Genomic DNA, 23,283 nt, shown 5'->3' with positions numbered 1-23,283 from the left:
TGAAGCAAAAAGTGCTCACCTAAAATGCAGTTTCTCCTAGAGGATTAAGCGATACCGTGCACAGAGTAATTGTTGGCAACACCTTCCTCACTCTGGACTTAAGCATTTAAACGTGTAGGACGATGAATGGGGTTTACTTTCCAGGCTGGAGGCGAGCACTTATCTTGGAGCCTTTACGACAACGTGTGGAAATAGGTGACCAATTTTGCCGCCGCCGGAGACCTGAGTTAGTGGCTGGCTTAGCCAAGGGTCGCACCTGGGCCCGGCCCCAGCTATCACCTCAGTGATCTCACTCACCGCAGCTTCCGCCGAGCACGCTGCAGGCTGGGCAGGACTCCGGAACACAGCCTTCGTAACCGAGAAAAGGAGTAAGGTTTCTTCCCGCCGCGGCGTCTGCGGACTGGCCCTCGGGGGGGCGGGGCTTCCGGCCGGCGCGGAGCCGCTTCCGGCCGGCACGGCCGGCCCCAGCCGCCGCGGGCCCACGCGGGCGGGAAAGGACCGGACGGGGCTGGCGGATGCAGCCGTGGGTAGGGCGGGCTCCAGGCACAGCGGCCCTGGAGTATTCCTTTTCCCTTCCGGACCTCCCTCTCCTGCAAAACCACCCGGATCGGCCTCTCTTCCCGCTGGCCTGGCTCATTCATTTCACTCCTCCCCCGGAGTTGGCCGCCCTTGGAGGAGTGGGCGGGCCCGACTAGCAGGCGGAACCCGCGTGGAGCCTGGCGCGGTGGTGCCGAGACCGCGGAACCCAGGACGGCACAAAGGACTTGATGCCCGAACAGGTCATTATCTGCATTATCACCGAGTCTTCCCAACAACTCGTGATGGAGAGTGGTATTCTCCCCATTTTATAGTTGCGGAAAATGAAGCCTCAGTAACTTTGCCCAGCCTACTCACAGTAAATAATAGCGTCAGAAATTGACTTACCATGCCTCTCTTCTATACTTGTAAGCCAAGTGTTTGACAAATGCCCTTTGAACATCTTTCGTCTCAGCTCTGTATTCATCTGCCCTCTGAGGGGATACAGCGAGGTAGAAGCCTCAGCCTCTGCCTTCTAGGTTTGTACACCTGAACCAGTCGACTGAAAATGCAAAGCGCTCCAGTGAGTGGTGCAGGCTGTTCAGAGGCGGGAGAGATGGCAGTCAGCTGGAGTGCATCAGGAAGGATGCTGATTTGAGCTGGGTGTGATTTGGAAGAACCTGTTCCAGGTCCGGGACAGCCAAAGCAAAGACTCACAGGTGGGTGAGGAAGGAAGATCTTTCCAGTTTTCTCTAAACAAGCTCATTTATCAGCCCACCAGCACAGATCGCACCAGGAAGTTGGCCATCTTTCTTTGGGGCCTCGTTTCTTTCCTTTTGCTTTAGAACAGGTGTTGAAAACTCAGGTAACTACAGGGGTGGGCAGCTAAGGTGAATAGTTAGTAGCTGGCTTAAAGACTGTGGGAAACAGAGTGTAGACTATCTAAAGGGAGTGGCTGCCTCTCTACTCCAGCCAGTTGTTGCCAAGTAGCAAAGCTCCCAGTATGACTGGATCGTCCCATTTTTCATGAAAGCCAGAAACCTAGATTTTTATATGAACTCCCCAGTCTGTAAATATAGGTAAACCATTCAATTTTTAAAAAACAAACAGCTGGGTAGACTAACCAACATATGTCTATTAGCCAAATGTGACCCTAGGGCTGTGCTTTAGAATTTCATGGTATAGGGTAAGGACCATTTCTCATATTAAAGACTGAGATTTTTCCATCTTTTGATTATAAACTATTTCTAGCGTGTCTTCTTCATTCTTTTATTGGATGGAGATGAGGCCTTTCCTTCCCGTGTAGTTCCTTGAAGGGCCTCAGATAGCAGCCAGTGCAGCCAGTTTCTGAGAGATGCTGGTTTCAGTGAGGAGTCTGGAAGGTGCTCCTGGATCCTTTTGAATATCTTGTGGTTTCAAGTCTCTTCTAAGGACTGTGGGATGGTAATACATATTATTTGGGAAACAAAGCCCCATGTCAATGATTATATGGGACTGGTGGATGAAACAGACTGGTTTATTTACTGCAGGACTTCTCAGAGCCTTTAAAAATGTCAGTTTGCACTGAGGGTCTTGAGCTCAGGCTTAAAGAGCATATTATAAACATTCTGTTTCTTCGATCCTGAAATGCATATTTTTCACCTTTAAAAAATCTGGATGTGTGGGCAATTCCCTGACGGCTCAGTGGTTAAGACTCTGTACTTCCACTGCAAGGGGCACGGGTTCAGTCCCTGGTTGGGGAACTAAGATTCCCCATGCCGTGCAGCGTGGCAAAAAAAAAAATCTGGATATGTTCATTTAATATAGGGCCTCAGTTTTTCCTCTCAAAAGAAAATTGTCATTATGTCAGTGGTTTTACAGTCAGTAGTGTCCTTAGAATCAGGAATGTTCCATGGTTAACCAGTGATGCCAGTCGAGGGAATTCGAAGCCTTTTTAGTGGAGGACATTCAGGATCTGGAAGCAGGCTCAGCTTAACTGAGACTCTTGCTCAGAGCTTTTAATTGTTTCCATCGGGACTTCCCTGGTGGTCCAGTGGTTAAGTCTCCACTCTCCCAGTGCAGGGGGCCCGGGTACCATCCCTGGTCAGGGAACTAAATCCCATATGCATGCCACACCAAGATCCCGTGTGCCACAACTAAGACCCAGCATGGCCAAACAAATAAATACTAAAATATATATATATATATTTTTTAAATGTTTCCATCTTTCTCTGCTTCTCAGAATTCTGACCTACCCCTCAGCTCTTCATCTGATGGCTGGCATCTCAGGGATCTTGTTTTCCTAAGATTATTGGAATTCCTGTGATCATCACATGAACTCTTCCCCTGGCCTCATCACCATCCTGTGTTCCATAGTTGTTCTAACTAAGGAACCTCGATTTAGACACCTGAGTATCAAGTTCTCTTCCGGAGGAATTCTCCAATCTTGGTGGAGTGTGGACTCCATTTGGGGTATCTCTTTGGCATGATAATCTCCTGACATATCTCTATGTCCCTAGATGTAATCTTTTCATTTCTTGAAACAGGCCCTGCCGCCTCGTCAGAACCACCAAGCCTGTACCTGAAAGTGTCTCCCGGCCTTGGAGTGCTCAAGTTCTCTTGGACTCTCTGCTTCGTTCTGGAAATATGTGGGCTCCAGCTCCGGCAGTGTCAAAACAGGTCAGGCCTACAGACCTCCCAGGAGGACAAAACCCCTCTTCCTCACCCACGTAGCTGGACTCATCTTGCTGTATATGAGACCTTTCCTCTCCCTCTGTTATCTTTTCTTTGTGTAGTACTCACATGACTGACATTCAGTCATGCATGTGGGCACGCCTTTGTTCCCAATACCTCTACTGTCTCTTTCCTAGTCCTGCTGCAGCTACTCCTTAGCCCAGGACCCGAGACAGAACCGTCCCTGTGGCAGCAGCTGGTGTCATTTCGGGAGGCAGTGACATTTGAGGATGTGACCAGAGATTGAAAGTGTCAAGAGACCTCTCAGAAGGATTGCAGCAGGGGCACAATGCTGGACAGTTGCAAGAAGCCAGTCCCTCAGCGTAAGGACTTGTCTTCATTTACTAATCCTGTGTACAATCGATGGGGAAAACCATCATTTAAAAATATCCCAGGAATTCCCTGGCCGTCCTGTAGTTAGGACTCCGCGCTTCCACTGCAGGGGATCCGGGTTCGATCCCTGGTCGGGGAACTAAGGTTCCCCCCTGCCCTCCCCCTGCAACCCCGCCGCAAGCCACGTGGTGCGGCCAAAAAAATCCCCAAAAAATCCCACCGCGTTCTCCTTGAGTCTCCTAAAATGAGGACAGACTCTTCAGCCACAAGAAATTAAGTTGATTGTGGGAAAGCTGAAAAGCCGTCTCTGGTGCTAACTTCAAGTTCACAACTTACTATTGTTATGTGGGTTCCTTCTAGCAACGTTCTCCCATTTATATTATTTTAAAAGGAATGGAGGACGAGATATCAGCCTATTATTGCCTTAGGCATTTCCATTTATCCTCTCCTCTTCAGTTAGCAAAGACAAATCAATAGGTTTCACTGTTTGAGCTAACAGTTTTATTAGTTACTCTGTTTGCCTAAAGTAAAAAATTACTACATATCTGTATATATATCTTGCTGATTTAAAATTCTGTTGACATGCTCTGGTTATGAATGGGCCCAGTGGGCCCTCTAGTCATCTTTATTCTTTGTTTATTTATTTGGTTGTGCCTGATCTTAGTTGCGGCGGGTGGGCTCCTTAGTTGTGGCATGCGAGCTCTTAGTTGCGGCATGCATGTGGGATCTAGTTCCCTGACCAGGGATTGAACCCGGGGCCCCTGCATTGGGAGCACGGAGTCTTAACCACTGTGCCACCACAGAAGTCCCTCTAGTTATCTTTATTCTGTTATTGCTTTATACCATTACTTTAGTAATCTTTCTTCCATATGTTCAAAAATCAAATGAAAGAGTTAATGAGGAACTTTAGAGGGAAAGTCTTCCAGATGGAATATCAGCAAATTTAACCTTGTTCTGTTTCTTTCTACCTTTCTTAGGATCCTTCTTCCAGTTAGTTCACCATGATGCCACAGAGAGCTGGAAATGATCCCCCTGGGGTTTCAAATCCAAGTGAAATGGAAAAGGAGATAAGTAACATGAGAGAAAAGTTTCTCATCAGCGTGACAAAGTTAGTGGAAAGCAAAAGTTACAACAGCAAGGTATTTTCCAAAGAAAAGTACTTTCAAACAATAAAGGAAGTGAAAGAAGCTAAGGAGAAGGGGAGGAAGTCATCACGTGATTATCGCCGTGCAGCAAAATATGACGTGATCTCTGTACAAGGCACAGAGAAACTAATAGAGGCTACTCATGGAGAACGAGATCGAATACGGTATTATGTACACAAGGAAGAGCTGTTTGACATTCTTCATGACACACATCTCAGTATTGGCCATGGCGGGCGGACGCGCATGCTCAAGGAGCTTCAAGGAAAATATGGGAACGTCACCAAAGAAGTCATTGTCTTATATCTGACTCTGTGTAAACAGTGCCACCAGAAGAACCCAGTATCCAAGAGAGGCCTCGCACCCAAGCCCATGCCATTTAAGGACATTGACTCCAGATGCCAAGTTGAAATCCTTGACATGCAGTCAAATGCTGATGGTGAGTTCAAGTTTATTTTGTATTACCAGGACCACTTGACCAAGTTTATTATTTTACGGCCATTAAAAGCCAAAGAGGCCCATGAGGTGGTCTCTGTCCTGTTGGATATTTTCACGATTCTTGGTACACCCACGATGTTAGAATCTGACAGTGGCTTGGAGTTCACAAACCAGGTTGTCAATGAGCTCAATGAGGTATGGCCAGACCTAAAGATTGTCCCTGGTAGGTACCACCCTGGCCAAGGCCAGGGCTCCCTGGAGCGAGCAAGCCGTGATGTCAAGAACATGCTAAGTGCCTGGATGCAGAGTCACCATTCACATCACTGGGCTGAAGGCCTGCGATTCATGCAGCTGGTGAGGAATCAGGCCTTTGATGTTTCCTTGCAGCAAAGTCCATATGAGGCGATGTTTGGTTGTAAAGCCAAATTTGGACTCTATTCCTCACACTTACCCCGGGAAACTGTGTCTGTTTTACAAACAGAAGAAGAACTAGAAATTGCTGAAGAACAGCTAGAAAGCAGCCTTTGGATCAGGCAGGAAGAAAGAGCTGAGGTTGGAGCAGACCGATCTGACATGGACGAGGACGTCAATTCCACTCCTCCCAAAGCTGCAGAGCCCAGCACCTCCCAAGGGGCCCCAGGTCTCTTCTGCTGGTGAACAGACACCTGCCTCTGGGCACCGTGTAACCACCTGAGAACTGTTGCCAAGGCCCCAGATGAAAGGAATGAAGGCCACACTCTCAGGAAAGCTGTCCATGGTAGTCCTGGCTCACAGGGGGAAAGCAACTTGGGTCTCTGATCTCGGGCTGCCATAAAAAATTACCACAAATGTGGAGGCATAAAACAACAGCACTTTCTTCTCCCATAGTTCTGGAGGCTAGAGGTCTGAAATCAAGGTGTTGGCAGGTTCGTCCCTCTGGAGGCTCTGAGGGAGAATCCATCCCATGCCTTTCTCCTTTGGTGGCTGCCGGCAGTCCTTGCATCCCTTGGCCTAGAGTAGCACAAATCCAGTCTCTGCCTCGTCTGCACGTGGGTCTTCTCCCCTCTGTCTGTGTGCTCCTTTTCTGTCTCTTACAAGGACACTGTTGGACACCAAATCTATGTCATTGGACTTAAGGCCCATCCTAATTGAGGATGATCTCATCTCAAGATCCTTTTTATTTACTTTTGGCTGCATTGGATCTTCGTTGCTGCGAATGGGCTTTCTCTAGTTGCAGCGAGCGGGGTCTACTCTTTGTTGCAGTGGGCAGGCTTCTCCTTGCTGTGGCTTCTGTTGTTGCAGGGCACGGTCTCTAGGTCTGTGGGCTTCAGTAGTTGTGGCACACGGGCTCAGTAGTTGTGGCTCGCGGGCTCTAGAGCACAGGCTCAGTAGTTGTGACGCACAGGCTTAGTTGCTCCATGGCATGTGGGATCTTCCCAGACCAGGGCTCGAACCCGTGTCCCCTGCATTGGCAGGCGGATTCTTAACCACTCTGCCACCAGGGAAGTCCCTCAAGATCCTTAATTTCATCTGTGAAGACCCTTTTTCCAAGTAAGGTCACATTCACAGGTGCCAGGGGTTTGGACTTGGACGTATCTTTTTGGGGGGCTGCAGTTCTACCAACTACAGTCAGTGGAAGAGTATGTTAGCCTGCAGAACATGAACTGATAGGGTCTGAAGCCTGTAGAGCTGGTGGGACTGCCTTACATATATCTAGTGCCTGTTCCTGCTTCTAGACACATAACCCAAAAGATGGGGGCATCAGAGAAAAAGATGTAGGTGAAGGACAAATAACGAGAAGGAAAGAGGTTGACCTAACATGCCCCAGAGATTGCCTGCTTCAAGAGAAACCTGATGTACCATGCCCGCTCTCAGAATGGCACCCACAGGGATTATTGTGTGATGTGTCTGAAACATATTTTAAAAATAGGTCAAAATTAAGGCATGGCTGGGATTTGGGTCTGAGTCTGCCAGTTTTCTATACCTCAGGCACGGCACAACATGTATTCTTGGAAAGGGTCAGTGCATTCCAGGAAGTGACTAGTAGCAGGGAAACAACTAAGCACTCCGGAGCAAAATACAAAAGTTGGCCTGAGGTCACTGCTCCAACCAGAGAAGAATAGAGCAAAAGCCAGTCTGGGTCATAGTTCAGAGTAAAGGGGAGAGTAATGCCCAGGATCTGTGCACTGCTGTATTGTCAAGGCCTGGAAGAGTACATAGCCCATCAGAGGTGTTCAGAAAGGATTTGCTGAGTGAACAAATGATTCTTCAGAGATGGACACTGGGAAGGAGAAGGGGGCTGCAGTCCCTTATTCTCCCGTTCATTCTTCCTGCATCTCAAAACCATTCTGATTGCCCCTGGCGCTGGTTTCCTCTTCTGAAAGAGGCAAGAACAGCCCTGATGCCGCCTGCCTCATGGGGTCTTTGTGAAAGACGGTGAGATAAGGCATGTGAAGTTCTAGATGTGAGTTGTCCTTGCTGTCAGCAGATCTTATCCTTGTGAGCTTTGGAAATCTCTGTCCGTTGCCATTCCTTTGCTGATTAAACAGTGTTAAGCTGGATATCCAGGAAGGCTGCATTATTATTAGAGAGGAGATGATATCACTTTCCAGCTTGTTTCGGGGGGACCAGAATCTTGCTCTATCCTTGGCCAGCACCTCACGTTCCATCCTTTCTGTATCGCTCAGGCTAGCAGGGCCTTGGAGGCCCAACTCGACTGATGTTGTCAGCCCTCCCTGCATGCTGACTTCCTGGTTGCGGAGCAAACCAGGAACCACATCATCAACTCATGTGGGTGGGAGGTGAAATGAGGCACAACACTACTGCCTTTCCCGGGGGTGGCCACAAATAACCTAGGCTTCCGGAGCTGCTGCATCTTTCTTCCTCCTTTGGTCCTTAGGGTCGCAGTGGAGAGAGCGGGAGTGGACACCTAGATCCGGTCCAGCCTTACTCTTCATTAACACATTTCAGCATCTGGAACAGAACTGACTGCTTTCAATTTGCAAATATATTTTGTCCACCTAATGTGTTTTTTTGTTTGTTTTTTGTTTTTTGCGGTGCGCAGGCCTCTCACTGTTGTGGCCTCTCCCGTTGCGGAGCACAGGCTCCGGACGCGCAGGCTCAGCGGCCATGGCTCACGGGCCCAGCCGCTCCGCGGCATGTGGGATCTTCCCGGACCGGGGCACGAGCCTGCGTCCCCTGCATCGGCAGGCGGACTCTCAACCACTGCGCCAGCAGGGGAGCCCCACCTAATGTTTTTTAAATGTAAAAAATTAATTGCCACCACTTTCAAAACAGAAGATTTCATATAAAAATCTGGATGTCCAGCACCTCTTGAAAACTTGGACGATCTGGCCCCCCGCATCTCTGCATGACAGCAGAGGACCAAGTGGTAACCCCCAGGAAGCAAGCCTGCGTTCTACACTTGGCCACCATCTGGGCCATTGCAGCATTTTTGCATATGCATTTCTGTGGCCTGTTGCTAAAGAAAGGCAAATGAAGTCAGAATGTGAATAAAGGCCAGAAACAGACCCATGCCTGTAGGAATTTATGATAAAAGGGGCATTTCACAACTGGGAGGGGCTGTATTATTCAGTTAATGGTGCTGGTCAGTTATACCTCAATTAAAAAAAAAATAACGGTGCTGGATCATATAGTTATCCAACTGGGAAAAAATGAAGTCTGATCCCTAAATATAAAAAACAAAACTAAAAGATATTGGGGGAAAAGGAGATTTGGGGGATCTTGGAATGGAGAAAGCCATAAAAGAAAAGGTTACTATACTTGGCTACATAAAAATTTTAAATATCTATGAAAAATAATACCTTTAAAAAAGTGAGAAAAAGGTAAATGACAGGCTGGAAGAAAATATTTGCAACATCTAAAACAGACATAAGGGACTGTCAACTGAAAAAAAATGCATAACCTAAAAGTTGAGAATTATGGTTTATTCAGCAGACTTACTGAGGACTTAAGCCCGGGATACAGGTTCTCAGATAGCTCTGGGGGACTGGTCCAAAGAGGTAAGGGAAGAGCCAGGATATATAGCAGTTTTGGCACCAAAAAAAACCCCAAAACAAAAAAAAAACCCAAAACAGGTAATCGAACATCAAAAGATTACTGCTAATTTTTTTAAAAAACACAGACATCTCAAGTTAATGAGCTTAGCACTTTTCTATGTATGGGAAGATGCAAGAGTCTGGGCTTATTGAAATTATCCCTTTGATATGCATCTTAACTAGGGACGAGTATCCTGTTTTTCTCCATCCTGACTCCTCAGCGTGCACAGTCGTGGGCGGCTGCAGGGACTCATGACTTGATGGTCACAACATCCTTTGTTTACTGATACTGCAGGTGACATTCTTTGTGCACAGAACCTAATTTTTAAAAAAGCACTTGTAAATTAATGAGAAGAGCGGCCAAAAGGAAAGAGCAGAGGTTAACTGCAGAAAAAAAACAAACAGGTAGCTGTGCCCTGGTGCAGCTGTGGTGGGATGGAAGTGCACTGGACTTGTAATCAGATCAGGGCTGTCCATTTATATGAAACAGATTCAAGTTATTTGAGGGTTTTTATTTTTTCTGCCATGCATGGGGGAGAGGAGAAAAATGTTTAGTGATACTGTCTTGTTTTAACAGCTATCTGACTGATAAGGAACTACAGTAATGGTTATACTGTATTCAGGACAGCAGTTTTCATTTCCTGGGGCTGCTGTAACCAACTGAGTGGCACAAAAATTTATTGTGTCGCAGTTCTGGAGGTCATAAGTGTGAGACCAAGATGTCAGCAGCGTTGGTTCCTTCCGATTGCTGTGAGGAAGAATCTGTTCCAGGCCCCTCTTTTAGCTTCTGGCGGCCTCAGGTGTTCCTTGGCTTGTAGATGACATTCTCCCTATGTCTTCACATCATCTTCCCTCTGTGCGTGTCTGTCTCTGTGTCCAAATTTCCCCTTAGCATAGTGGGTTAGGGACCACCCTTAATGACCTCACTTTAACTTGATCATCTGCAGAGACCCCATTTCCAAATAAGGTCATATTCACAGGTACAGGGCAGGAGATGGGGGTTAGGACTTCAATTTCCAAAGTCTTGGAAGACTTACAAAACCCTCCTGTTTAAATGATACTTACAAGGGCAGATTTATTCTAACAGAAGACAGAAAAAATGAGTTACCAGTTACAAACATTCCTACAAATCTCCAATATCAGTTCTTGAGAAAGATCTTAATTTAATACCTTGTCCAACCAGATTATTTGGCTTTGTTTTGGCGGAGTCCTAACCGCTGTACCGCCAGGGAATTCCCCTTGGCTTAATTTTAAAATGCAAAACAGTGTCTCTCCCTCCACATCGTCCGCAGGAGAGAGGGAATATTGCCATATCTTTCTGAGGCTCCTTTGGTTAATTATGAAGACTTACATTTTTAAACATTTTTTAAGACTAATCTCTGGGATTCTGTTCTGTGGCCTATGGAACTCAGTTTTACTAGGAAAAGTAAATGGAGAATGGGCTAAAGATGATTTGACTAACAGTGAAGTGAGGATCTTGCAGCATTTTTTTCCCACAGGCTCAAGCCTGTAAACTTGATACGTAACCTTGAACAAATCCCCTGAGCTCAAAGCTCGCCTGTAAAATGGGGATGATGATAATAATGATCCCAATTGTGATAAAGTGTGTGAGAGGATGGGCATGGGGGCAGGGGCTTGTTTTCCGTCCAGTTTAGGGAGCTTTCACAGAGCTCCGTCTCTACCCAGGATGACCAGCCAAACAGGCAAGTCCTTTCCTCCAAAAAAAAAAAAAAAAAAAGAGATTTGGAGGCAGGAAAGCAGCCAACGTGGGCAAGTCCTAGTCGAGTCCGTGCTGGACTGGGTCCTCCCTCCTGGCTTCCGCCACTGGCACAAGGTTCAGCGCCCTCTGCATATTCACACGTCCAGCCACATTCCATGCCACAGGCCTGTCCTGGAGCCCTGAGTCAGGACACACTCAACCCTTCAAGGTTGAATGCACCTCGGTTCTCCATCTGCCTCCGGGGTGGTTCAGGAGTGCAGTGGACACAACAACTCTGGTTTTCAAACACACTTCTGCTGTGGTCAGAACACTTCACATGAGATCTACCCGCCTTGACAAACTTGAAGTGTATTGTTGACTATAGGCAGAGTGTTGTATAGCAGATCTCTAGGATTTAATCATCTTGCATAGCTGAAACTTTATACCCCCTTGAATAGCAACTCCCCATTTCCCCCTCCCCCCAGCCCCTGGCGACCACCATTCAGTCTCCGCGTCTATGTGTTTTGACTATTTGAAAAAATACTTCACGTGAGTGGGAGTGGAATCACACAGTGACTGGCTTATTTGATACAGCATAGTGTCCTCAAGATTCATCCATGTTGTCACATGTAGCAGGACTTTTTTCTTTTTTAAGCCCGAATAAAATAAACTTCCACATTTTCTTTATCCATTCATCTGTCAGTACATATTTAGATTGTTTCCACATCTTGGCTATTGTGAATAATGCTGCAGCAAACATGAACGTGCAAATACAGATCCTGATTTCAATTCTTTTGGATAAATATGCAGAAATGGGGTTGCTGGATTATGTTTTTTTAATTGCTATTTTTAATTTTCTGAGGAACCTCCGTGCTGTTTTAATAGCAGCTGCATCATTTTACATTCCCACCAACACTGTCCCAGAGTTCCAGTTTCTCCACATCCTTGCCAACACTCACTTAGCCTTTGTTTGTTTTTAGTAATACCATTCCGAACAGGTGTGAGGTGATATCTGCTGTATGGCATGCGGGATCTTAGTTCCCCAGCCGGGGATCAAACCTGTGCCCCCTGCAGTGGGAGCGCAGAGTCTTAACCACTGGACCACCAGGGAAGTTCCCCTTTGCCTATTCTTTAATTGGTCTATTTGTTTTTTTGCTTTTGAGTTGAAGGAGTTCCTTAAATATTTTGAATATTAACCCCTTATCAGATATATGGTTTGCAAATATTTTGAGAGAAGATGGGAGACTCAGAGATTGATGCTTTAGTGAATATTTTCCACTTATGACTTTATCAAAACTAGCCTAATATTGTGGAATAGAATCTGCTTTTTTTGCAGCTGTAGGGGAAGAAAAAACATTTTCTTTTGCTATTTCTGAGATTCTATTCCCGGTAGTTTTTTGAGCCTACACATTGGAATGTCATTAGTTAGCTCTGAGACAGGAAGGGGGAGGTGTCTGAGAAGCTCAGACTTAAACTCTTACTTCCAAATTATTCTGCATGCTTTCTGGACTTTTGTGCAACAGACCATTTAAAGCAGGGTTTGCCAAGGTGAGGTTCAACACTGTGTGGGCCAGTTACCTCTGCCTAGTTATTTTAACCTTTTCAGATTTGGTGGTGTTGGGTTGTATCAATAGAATTTTAAGGGGAAACATTTTGGTGGGGAGGGGAGCCGTTTTTAAATATGTGATTTACACATCTTTCCTTTTGTTTTGGAGAAATTTTCCAGAAATTGATTTGAAACCTGAGATACTTTGAAATATAAAAGGGTGAGAACCCTCTGTTGTGCACAAGTTAGCCAATGGCAGAATAAGTTTGTCCCTGGAATCTTCTGAATTTTATCCAAAATTTTATTTCTTTGAATTATTGAAACTTCATTTCTTTTTTTGGTTCCTGGTTCCACTTTATCATTGTTATCTTGGCACTAATCTTTGTTTACCCAGGCTCTGATATTTTTACCCCAGAATTAATTACCCCAGATGGTCTGCTCTGCTGTGTTTTCCTAGCAAACAAAGTGGACAGGAAATCTGAGCTTCCTGAGGCAGTTGGCTTTCCGCTTTAATATGAGGCTTTGCCTTTTACAGACGCATTTATCTTATATCTACTTTTCTTATTTATAATTGATTAAATATATGTATTTTTTGGTTTAGATCTAATTATATTTTCTCTTTTTCCATTTGAAATTTGGTCCTGACATTTTGTCTTTTGTTTCCCCAAGTCTCCTTTGTAGAATCTTCCTGTTCTATTTCATTTGAACTGGTATATCCTTTCTGTTGAGCAGCTCCTTGTTCAGAATAACTTCTCTGCTGGTCTAGGATTTCTTTTCACTTTTAGACACTTCCCTTGACATGACTAGCAGATGAGGTCTCATGAGCCTTTCCTCCCTGGGTTTTGCACAGGTGGGCCATGCAGTGACCAGGTATTTGCCCCCCTCTTTGCTCTTCTTTGGAGGATATCCCCTTTCCCTATGCCTTTCTCCTGATGCAGTGACAGGAATCCTGCCTTAATTGCAGGGACCCCTAGGATCTTGCCTCAACACTTAACCCACATCACCAGTAATAACCCTGAAACACTGTCTCTGCCCTCAGTGGAGTGGAGGGAGCCAGTCCTGACACCTGGCAGCTGCCACCCTTCCGCATCTCCAGATGCAGGTATTCTCTGTACCAGGGAGAGAGCCTCCTTGAAATCTATCAGTCTTGGCTTTCCCTCTTGCATCTCTCCTCACCCACCCACTTCTCTAGCCTCTCTTTCATCCATCCATTTGACATTTATAAACACCAACCATGTGCCAGACATCATGCTGGTTTACCATCAAGTCATTGGTCGTGATAGAGAGTGCTAAATGCTGAAATAGGGCACAAAGCAAAGATTTACAAGGGACCCACACAAAGGTCACTTAAGCTGAGTTTTGAAGGACTGCAGTTCACCAGTGAACGTTCTACATTCTGCCTCCTTTGCATCAGAGGACTCCTTACAGGGGAAATAGACTTGGTAAGATCCTCAGTAGAAAAACCTGGCAGATACCACCTTAACGCAGTATCAAATGAGCATCCCATCATTGTTGGCACAACTACTGGTGCCTCCTGATATGATGCACTGAGAAGAACACAACGACATTTCTCTGATGTTTCTACCAAAAATGCATCACCCGAATGTAATTATGAAGAAACGTGAAACCAATCCAGATGGAGGGGCATCTTACGAAATAACTGGTCAATGTTAGGAACACAAAGAAAGATTGAGAAACTGTTGCAGTTAAAGTAGGTGAAAGAGACATGGCGAATGAATTCAGTGCATGATCCAGGACTTTCTTTTCAGTGGACAGCACTGGGACAGTTGGCAAAATCTGATGTTATATTATTATATCAATGTTAATTTCCTGATATTGAGACTTGTGCTGTGGTTATGGAAGAGAATGTCCTTGTTTTTAGGAAATACACACAGAAGTATTGGGAGGGAAAGGGGCATCATGTCTGCGACTTAAATGGTAAAGAAAAATAAGTGTGTATGTGTGTGTGTGCATGTGTGTAGAAAGAGAGAGGGAGGGAGGGAGGGAGAGATACAAAGCAATGTAGTAATGTTAACATTTGGGGAAATCTGGGCGAAGAATATAAAGGAATTCTTTGTACTGTTCTTGCAACTTTTCTGTAACTCTGAAATGGTATCTCCACCCCACCACAAATGTTTTTAATTGTCAGAGTCCCACCAAGAGGACAGACAGCTTTGCCTTCTTGTGACCAGTCCTTAGGCCTGGGGACCTGTGAACATGGGGATACAGGGCAGTAAGTCTTAGGCTTGCAGAAGCAGGGTTCCATGCAAGCATGGCCGCGTCATGCAGCTTGGGGAATCTTAGCTCCTCGACCAGGGATTGAAACCAGGCCCCAGCAGTGAAAGCTCAGAGTCCTAACCACTGGACCACCAGGGAATTCCCATGCAATCCGTCTTCATCGCCCGGGTTGCAGATCTCAAAAGGTGACTGAAAGCCCCCAGCCCCTGTGCCATTTTCCCCTCCGTACATAAGTATATTTCAGGGATTCAGTAGAACCTAGTGTCTGACAAATCCCTGTGCAGATAAACAGACACAGAGCCAGAATTCTCACAAATACCACAGACAGTTTCTATCCCACTGACCAAGCTTCACCCTCAAACAGTGGTCCCCCACAGAGAACAATTCTTCCTTCCCAGTGGTTGAATCCTTCAATGACATTCCTTGCTGTACAGCAAGGGTTCTCAACCTGTTTCTGTCAAATGCTCTGTGGAGGCAGGAAATTATAACCCTTGAGTTTTCTCCATTGTAGAAAATTAAACTCTATATTCTCTCTTTCTTCACACTTGGTTTTCTCCTTTTTAAAAAATTGATAGAGGGCTTCCCTGGTGGCACAGTGGTTGAGAGTCTGCCTGCCAATGCAGGGGACACGGGTTCGTGCCCCGGTCTGGGAAGATCCCACATGCCGCGGAGCGGCTGGGCCCGTGAGCTATGGCCGCTGAGCCTGCGCGTCCGGAGCCTGTGCTCCGCAACGGGAGAGGCCACAACAGTGAGAGGCCCACGTACCGCAAAAAAAAAACCAATGGTAATGTCTACAATGGTTATCCTTTGTCCCACCGTTGTATTTCGGGTATGCAGGGGATGATCACTTGTCTCTTTAGTTCACAGGTATTCAGGAGCTGTATTTAAGGAATTACATCCAAAGAGCCTCATCTGTACCTGGACTTGATTGAGATGGTGTATTGGTTTGCTAGGGCTACCATAACAAAGTACCACAGACTGGGCAGTTTAAGCAACAGAAATTTATTTTCTCACAGTTCTGGAGACTAGAAGTCCAAGATCAAGGTGCACGTAGGTTTGGTTTCTTCTGAGATCTTTCTACTTAGTTTGCAGATGGTTACCTTCTCACTGAGTCCTCACATGGTCTTTCTTCTATGAGCACACATCCCTGGTGTCTCTATTCCTAATCTCCTCTTCTTACAAGGATACCAGTCAGTTCAAGAAGGGCCCACCCTATAGCCTCATTTTAACTTAGTCACCTCTTTAAAGACCCTATCTCCAAGTACAGTCACATTCTGAGGTACTGGGGATTAACATATGAATTTGGGGGGGACACAACTCAGCCCATAACAACTGGCAAATGTATTGTAAATTTTTGAAACTTCATATTTCCCTGATGCCTCACCAGGTAACCAGGTGCACCAGTGTGATCAGGCTGGTCTGGTTCCTGGCACAATTTCCCCTTCTTGGTCTCCCCTCTCTGTGACCTAGTGACATTCAAACGCACCAATGAAATCCCCTCATGCCTTTTGCCTGTGGACTCCACCCTGACCCCGTAAAGACATTTGCCCACGGGTCCTCACTCTCGCTCTCAGCTCTCCATCTGCTTGGTGGAGCCCGCTCCCTGGGTGCTCCTCCCATGTGGCCCCTGCGTGGCATGCCGCGCGCCCCTCTTCTAGGACCTCTAATTTCTTACGCCTGTCAGGTGGCACTGCCACAGCCACGTTGGAATAATCCTCAAAGACTCCACAAAGGGGACTTAACTCCCCCACTTACAACACAGCAAGAGTCTGGACTTTCAGCTGGTTGATGCTGGAATGGGATGAGATGCTTGGGGACCTTGGGCTAGGTGAGCATATTTGCCATGAGGGAGGAATGTAAGTAATTTGTGACCAGAAGGCAAACTCTGGTAGTTTTAAAATAGACCCACAAATTCCTTTTTATGTTTGTTTGTTTGTTTGTTTTGGCTGCATGAGGGATCTTAGTTCTCTGACCAGGGATCAAACCTGCGCCCCCTGCAGTGAAAGCACGGAGTCTTAACCACTGGACCGCCAGGGAAGTCCCCCCACAAATTCTTGATACTCTTTCCCTCAATAGGTGAAGCTTAATTCCCCTCCCCTTGAGTGTGGGGTGGACCTAGCGACTTGCTTCCAGCAAATAGAAATATGATGAAAGTGACCAAGCTTCACCCTCAAACAGTGGTCCCCCACAGAGAACAATTCTTCCTTCCCAGTGGTTGAATCCTTCAATGACATTCCTTGCTGTACAGCAAGGGTTCTCAACCTGTTTCTGTCAAATGCTCTGTGGAGGCAGGAAATTATAACCCTTGAGTTTTCTCCATTGTAGAAAATTAAACTCTATATTCTCTCTTTCTTCACACTTGGTTTTCTCCTTTTTAAAAAATTGATAGAGGGCTTCCCTGGTGGCACAGTGGTTGAGAGTCTGCCTGCCAATGCAGGGGACACGGGTTCGTGCCCCGGTCTGGGAAGATCCCACATGCCGCGGAGCGGCTGGGCCCGTGAGCTATGGCCGCTGAGCCTGCGCGTCCGGAGTGTTTTTCCTCCAAGACTAGGTCATAAAAGGCAACGGAGCTTGCTCTCTTAGGTGGCTCGCTCTGGGGGCAGCTAGCCCTGAAGCAGCCCATGAAGAGGCCCTTGTGGCAAGAGGAGAGGACATGGGGGTGTCACACAGTCTGAGAAGATTTTTCTAAGCTCCCTTTTAAGCTATAGGAAAATAAATCGGCATCACTCGCAGCAGCCTGATCACCACGCCTTCCAGACCTCAGTCAGCCTCTGGAATTCTCGTGAGGAAGGAGACTTTCAAATCTGGGATGTGAGTTTGGATCCCACCAGTGGTGGTTCACTTTGCAAAGACAGTGATACATGAGGTTAAGAACACAGGCTTTCAGGTCAAGCAGGCAGAGGCATGGATAACGGGCCTTTCTCTTAATGGTCTTGTGAACCTGCAGGATTCATAGAGCTTCCTTTTTTTTTTTTTTAATTAATTTATTTATTTCGGCTGCGTTGGGTCTTTGTTGCTGCGCATGGGCTTTCTCTGGTTGTGGCGAGTGGGGGCTACTCTTCATTGTGGTGCGCAGGCTTCTCATTGCGGTGACTTCTCTTGTTGTGGAGCACAGGCTCTAGGCACACGGGCTTCAGTAGTTGCAGCACGTGGGCTCAGTAGTCGTGGCTCGTGGGCTCTAGAGCGCAGGCTCAGTAGTTGTGGCACGCGGGCTTAGTTGCTCCGCGGCATGTGGGATCTTCCTGGACCAGGGCTTGAACCTGTGTTCCCTGTGTTGGCAGGCGGATTCTTAACCGCTGTGCCACCAGGGAAGCCCCCCCTATAGCTTCTTTATGCCTCAGTTTACTCATCTATAACACAGCACAATAATACTCATCTAGATTTGGTTTGAGTATGGAATAAGATAATGAACAAAAAGCACACTTTGGTAAATTCCCAGAAAGTGGAGTTATTATTGCTAAGTTGTTTTAACTGTTTTGCACTCTTTTACTAGCAAACAGAGAAGGAGCAAAAAACACAGAGGTGTTTGGCAGGCATCCTTGCCGATGAGTGGCTGCAAATGATGGAAGGGAACCAAAATTAGTTTAAGCCAAAGGGGAGTTAATTACGGATTGTGAGGTCACGTGTCCAGCTGGACCTCAGAATAGTTGGAATCAAGAATTCAAATCCTAAACGTATGGACACCAAGGCGGGAAAGTGGTGGGGGGTTGGTGATGGTGGTGTGACGAATTGGGAGACTGGGATTGACATACATACACTAATATGTATAAAATAGATAACTAATGAGAACCTGCTGTATAAAAAATAAATTAAATTAAATTAAAAAAAAAAACAGAATTCAAATCCTGTGAGGACTCTTCCTCTGTGTCTTAACCTGTTTGGACTGCTATAACAAAATACCGCAGACTGGGTAGCTTATAAACAACAGAAACTTATTTCTCATAGTTTTGGAGGCTGGAGGTCCAAGATCATGGTGCCGTCCATCATAGTTGGCATGGTCAGGTGACAGCCCGATTCCAGGTCACTGAGTTCTTGCTGTGTCCTCACGTGGAGCTAGGGAGCTCTATGGGGTCTCTTTTATAAGGACACTAATCCTATTAATGAAAGTGGAGTCGCCTAAAGTCCCACCTCCTAAAACCGTCACCTTGTGGGTTACTTTCCCGACATACGAATTTGGGGGACACAGATATTCAGACCGTAGCACTTGGACTCTCGTCTTGCTCCTCCCCGAGCATCTTTTTTTTTAATTAATTAATTAATTTTTGCTGCGCGGGTCTTAGTTATGGCACGCGGGATCTGGTTCCTCGGCCAGAGATCAAAGCCGGGCCCCCTGCATTGGGAGCGAGGATTCTTACCCACTGGACCACCAGGGAAGTCCCTTCCCTGACCATGTTGCTCTTTCTCTGCAAACCAACCTCCTCCTCTGGTCCACGTGGTGAGAAATGTGGCCCTTATATTGTGGGCTGTCCTTAGCCGCCAGAGCCGCGGGCTGTCTCTCCGTCCCAAGCCCAAACATTCTCTGGCCCTGCCAGGGACAGGTGCCATCCCATGAGCCATGGTCAGGGTCACCCGGGTGTGGAGGCTGACCTATGAACTAATGACAGATAGGGAATTGGTGGGCAAATTCCCGAGCTTCCCTGGCTGCAGGTTAGAATAACTCTGATGCAAAACTGAGGGAGCAGTTTACAGGGAAATGGGACAGGGAGGGTTACACTGGTACATAACATGTTATTGGCAATAAGTAATTTGTCCCTGAGTTGGGTGATAGGTACACGGGTATTCATTATATTCGAATCATTTATAACTAACATATATTTCATATAACCCTGTGAATGTATCAAATATTGTTTTTCAAAAGGTAATTAAAAGTAGTCCAACAGCATTTCCTCAAGAAAGGAAATATAATGTTAGTGATTACTAGCTCTGCAATGAAAGATATTTATACAGTCACAGTATGTAAGGTAAACACTCTTCATCGAGTTTCAGTTTTTAGAATCAACAGATGGACAAAGCACGGAAAACTTAACTACGGCTATGAAAGTAAACATAGCTGTTATCAACCTTGATGTTGCCACAGTAAAAGCCTAGAAGAGGTAAACTAGAAGGCGGAAGGAAGAGAAAGAGCCGAAGGGAAATGTGGGCGACCTGACAACAGAGTCTCCACGTAAGGTTGTGCAGGATGGGCACTGCACAAGAGCCCGCAGCAAAGGAGGTGAGTGAGAACTGAACTCCAGCCAGCATTCTGCTCAACAAGCCGAGCCCCGCCAAGGGGGCTCCAGGGGCCTGGAGGAAGAGGCGCCTAGTTCTGTATCTCATAAAAGTGCAGTTCTCTGCCAAGTCAACTACCCCTCCATCTATTCAGAAAGGCTGCCTTTTATTAAAGTGTTTTTTTTGTTTTGTTTTTTTGTGGTACGTGGGCCTCTCACTGTTGTGGCCTCTCCCGTTGCAGAGCACAGGCTCCTGACGCGCAGGCTCAGCGGCCATGGCTCACGGGCCCAGCCGCTCCGCGGCATGTGGGATCTTCCTGGACAGGGGCACGAACCCGTGTCCGCTGCATCGGCAGGTGGACTCTCAACCACTGCGCCACCAGGGAAGCCCAGAGGGGCTGCCTTTTAACAACAAGGCTAAAGGCACAAAGACCCCTTATGGGCTAGCAGCAGTGCTAGCCAGTTATCTTTTTTTTTAACTTAAATTAAATTAAATTATTTTTTGGCTGTACCGCGAAGCATGAGTGATCTTTCCCTACCAGGGATCGAACCCGTACCCCCTGCAGTGGAAGCGCAGAATCTTAACCACTGGACCGCAGGGAAGTCCTGGCCAATTATCTTGCAAGGTTTTGTATCAGTGAGAGCTCTTTGGTTGCAAGCGCGAACCCAGACGAAGTTAAGAAAAAAGGAATGTATTGAGACGATACTGAATAAACACAGACTCGGGGGGAAGCAGAACATCCAGGCCTAAAACTAAACAGAGACCAGGGGAGCATGGACGTATCATTAGCATGAGCTGGTCTCTCTTCCCGCTGTTTCCCTCCTGTTCCCCCCAAACCTCCATCCTTGTCTATTCCTGGGCAGGGTTCCAAATCCCAAGAGTCTGATTGTCCGGGATGCCTTGACTGACAGCCCACCAGAACCACATGGATTTGGGGAGGGATCGTTGCCCAAAAGAAAGGAAGCTGAGCAGTCAGCAAATAATGATCACTTGCTCACACAGGTACAGAGATGCAGCCAGAATGGAGTGCAAGGCTGGGAGCTTTCTGAGAAGGAAGGTGCCCCACTGTTCCATCCGTAAGGGCAGGTGCTTAGACATCCTTAGGGGACAATAGCCTCTCAGTGCCCATGGGCAAAGCCGACCTGGAGAACATGGACTTGGGCTTAGAACATGGACTCGAGAACACAGGCTTATTGGTCACTCCTTGACTGTCCACGTGGACGTGCTTTGCTACCTGCATTACACTCAGAAACAGTCCTACCCCAGGCCAGCTCATCCCGGTACAAACACCAGCATGAATCTCCTTTGTGGTGAGCTCCCAGACCCATGGCATCGCTAGGACATTTCAGTGGCCAGAATTCATTTCAGTGGCTGCAATGTTCCCTCCCTTTCACATCTATGAAATATGCATCCGTCCTTCATGTGGGCCTGTCGTTGCTGGTGTTCCTCAAACTCTAATGTGTGTACTCCTGGCCTGGGCATCTCATTAAAATGCAGACGCCACACTTCGGACAGGCTCCCAGGTGGTGCCCATGCTGCCAGCCCAAGGATAACACACTGAGTAAAGAATGAGACTGTAAGAGATCTGGGTTGCTAGGTCCACTCTCCTCCCAGGATGCCCTTTGACCTTGAGGCTTTGGGCACATGGGAGAATGATGGGCAGACCCACTTGCCAGTGTGTGTCCTGCTTGCTTGGTTCTGCCCCTGTGGGACATTCCATTGCCTTCTATATACCAACTAAACAGAAGTAGGAAGAAAAAAATGGCTGCTTAAAACAAAGCAAGAAGTGACTGCAGGGACTTCCTTGGTGGTCCTGTGTCTAAGACTCCATGCCCCCAATGCAGGGGGCCTGGGTTTGATCCCTGGTCAGGGACCTAGATCCCGCATGCCACAACTAAAGATTCCATGTGCCACAATGAAGATCCCACATGCTGCAACTAAGACCCAGCACAGACAAATAAGTAAATAAATAAATATATATTTTTTTAAATGACTGCAAAATTAAGAATTTCTGCTCTTGGAAAAATGCAGGTAGAAGAATGAAAATATAAGCCACAGACTGGGAGAAAATATTTTCAAATCACATATCTGATAAAGGACTTATATCTAGAATATTTAAAGAACTCTTAAAACACAATAATAAGAAAATAAACCCGCCCAGTTTTTAAAAGGCCAAGATATTTGAACAGACACTTCACCAAAGAAGATATGTGAATGGCCAAGAAGCACATGAAAAGATACTCAGCATCATTAGTCATTAGGGAAACACAAATTAAAACCACAGTGAGATAGCACCACACACCTAATGGACCGGCACGCAAAACAAAAACGACAAAACTGACAACACCAAGTACTGGCCAAGACACAGAGCAGGATACCAACCAGAACTCTCATACATCGCTGGTGGGAATGCAAAATGGTACAGACACTTTGGAAAACAAACGGCCAGTTTCTAATTTTTCTTTTTTTAATTAATTTATTATTTATTTATTTATTTTTGGCCACATTGGGTCTTTGTTGTTGCACACAGGCTTTCTCTAGTTGCGGCGAGCGGGGGCTACTCTTCGTTGTGGTGCACGGGCTTCTCATTGCAGTGGCTTCTCTTGTTGCAGAGCACAGGCTCTAGGCGTGCAGGCTTCAGTAGCTGTGGCGCACGGGCTCAGTAGTTGTGGCGCACGGGCTCAGTTGCTCGACGGCATGTGGGATCTTCCCCCACCAGGGATCGAACCACGGCTAAGGTTACAGACCTAATAAGTGGTAGAGCCAGCATTTGAATCTGGACAGTCTCACTCGAGAGTTTTGGGTATATTCAAAGCATCCTGGAAAAAAATCAGCAATATTATGGAAAATCAGTCTCTGGTCCTGCTCCTGAATCCAAGGCGTCTTTGCCTTTGCAGGCCAGAATCTGACCCCTGCATTACAAGCCCTCCCTCCTACGTTTCTTCTCTCTCTCTCTCTCACCCACTTTGTCTTCCTCTTTCTCCCTTCCATCCTCCTTTTGATTTGGGCACTTAGCTGAGATTCAGGAAATGTTTATTGGTTTTAATTGACATTTCCCCAACACCTGTCAGCACTTCTCTCTGATTCTTACCTCTTCTCAGCCTACTTTGTTTCTTCTCACCCCAAATATGAAAAGAAAACAAGTATTCAGAAATGAATCAGTTTCCTCCCCAAGAGAAAATGCTTCTGAGCTCTCTGGACCAGGGCTCAGGGTAGTTCTGTGGCCTGGGCAATAAACTGAAGGACACAGACAGGCTGCCTCTATGCATTCTTGGTCTAGAGTCGGCTAAACTCAAGGTTGCCTCCCTTTGTGAATCTGGAAAAGCATCAAGGCAAGGCTGGGTTCCCAGTGACAGAGGTGCGTGCAGGGACCGACGGAAAATGCCAACCCGGCCTCCGATGCTTGGGAGCTGA

At 46.6% G+C, this 23,283-nt stretch overlaps 1 non-coding gene across 1 annotated transcript; it reads left to right on the top strand.

The window, feature by feature from the left end:
• The first annotated feature begins 484 nt into the window (after positions 1 to 484).
• On the top strand, positions 485 to 8,749 carry LOC132414327 (uncharacterized). Its single transcript, XR_011246259.1, has 4 exons — positions 485 to 1,235; positions 3,042 to 3,174; positions 3,366 to 3,551; positions 4,539 to 8,749. It is a non-coding gene; the product is annotated as an uncharacterized protein (transcript).
• Positions 8,750 to 23,283: the final 14,534 nt, after the last annotated feature.

The sequence above is a fragment of the Delphinus delphis genome, chromosome 19 (assembly GCF_949987515.2).
Source record: "Delphinus delphis chromosome 19, mDelDel1.2, whole genome shotgun sequence".
In the NCBI taxonomy this organism is placed as follows: domain Eukaryota; kingdom Metazoa; phylum Chordata; class Mammalia; order Artiodactyla; family Delphinidae; genus Delphinus; species Delphinus delphis.
Note: the sequence above shows the minus strand (reverse complement) of the source record. Positions and strands in the feature narration are given on the sequence as shown.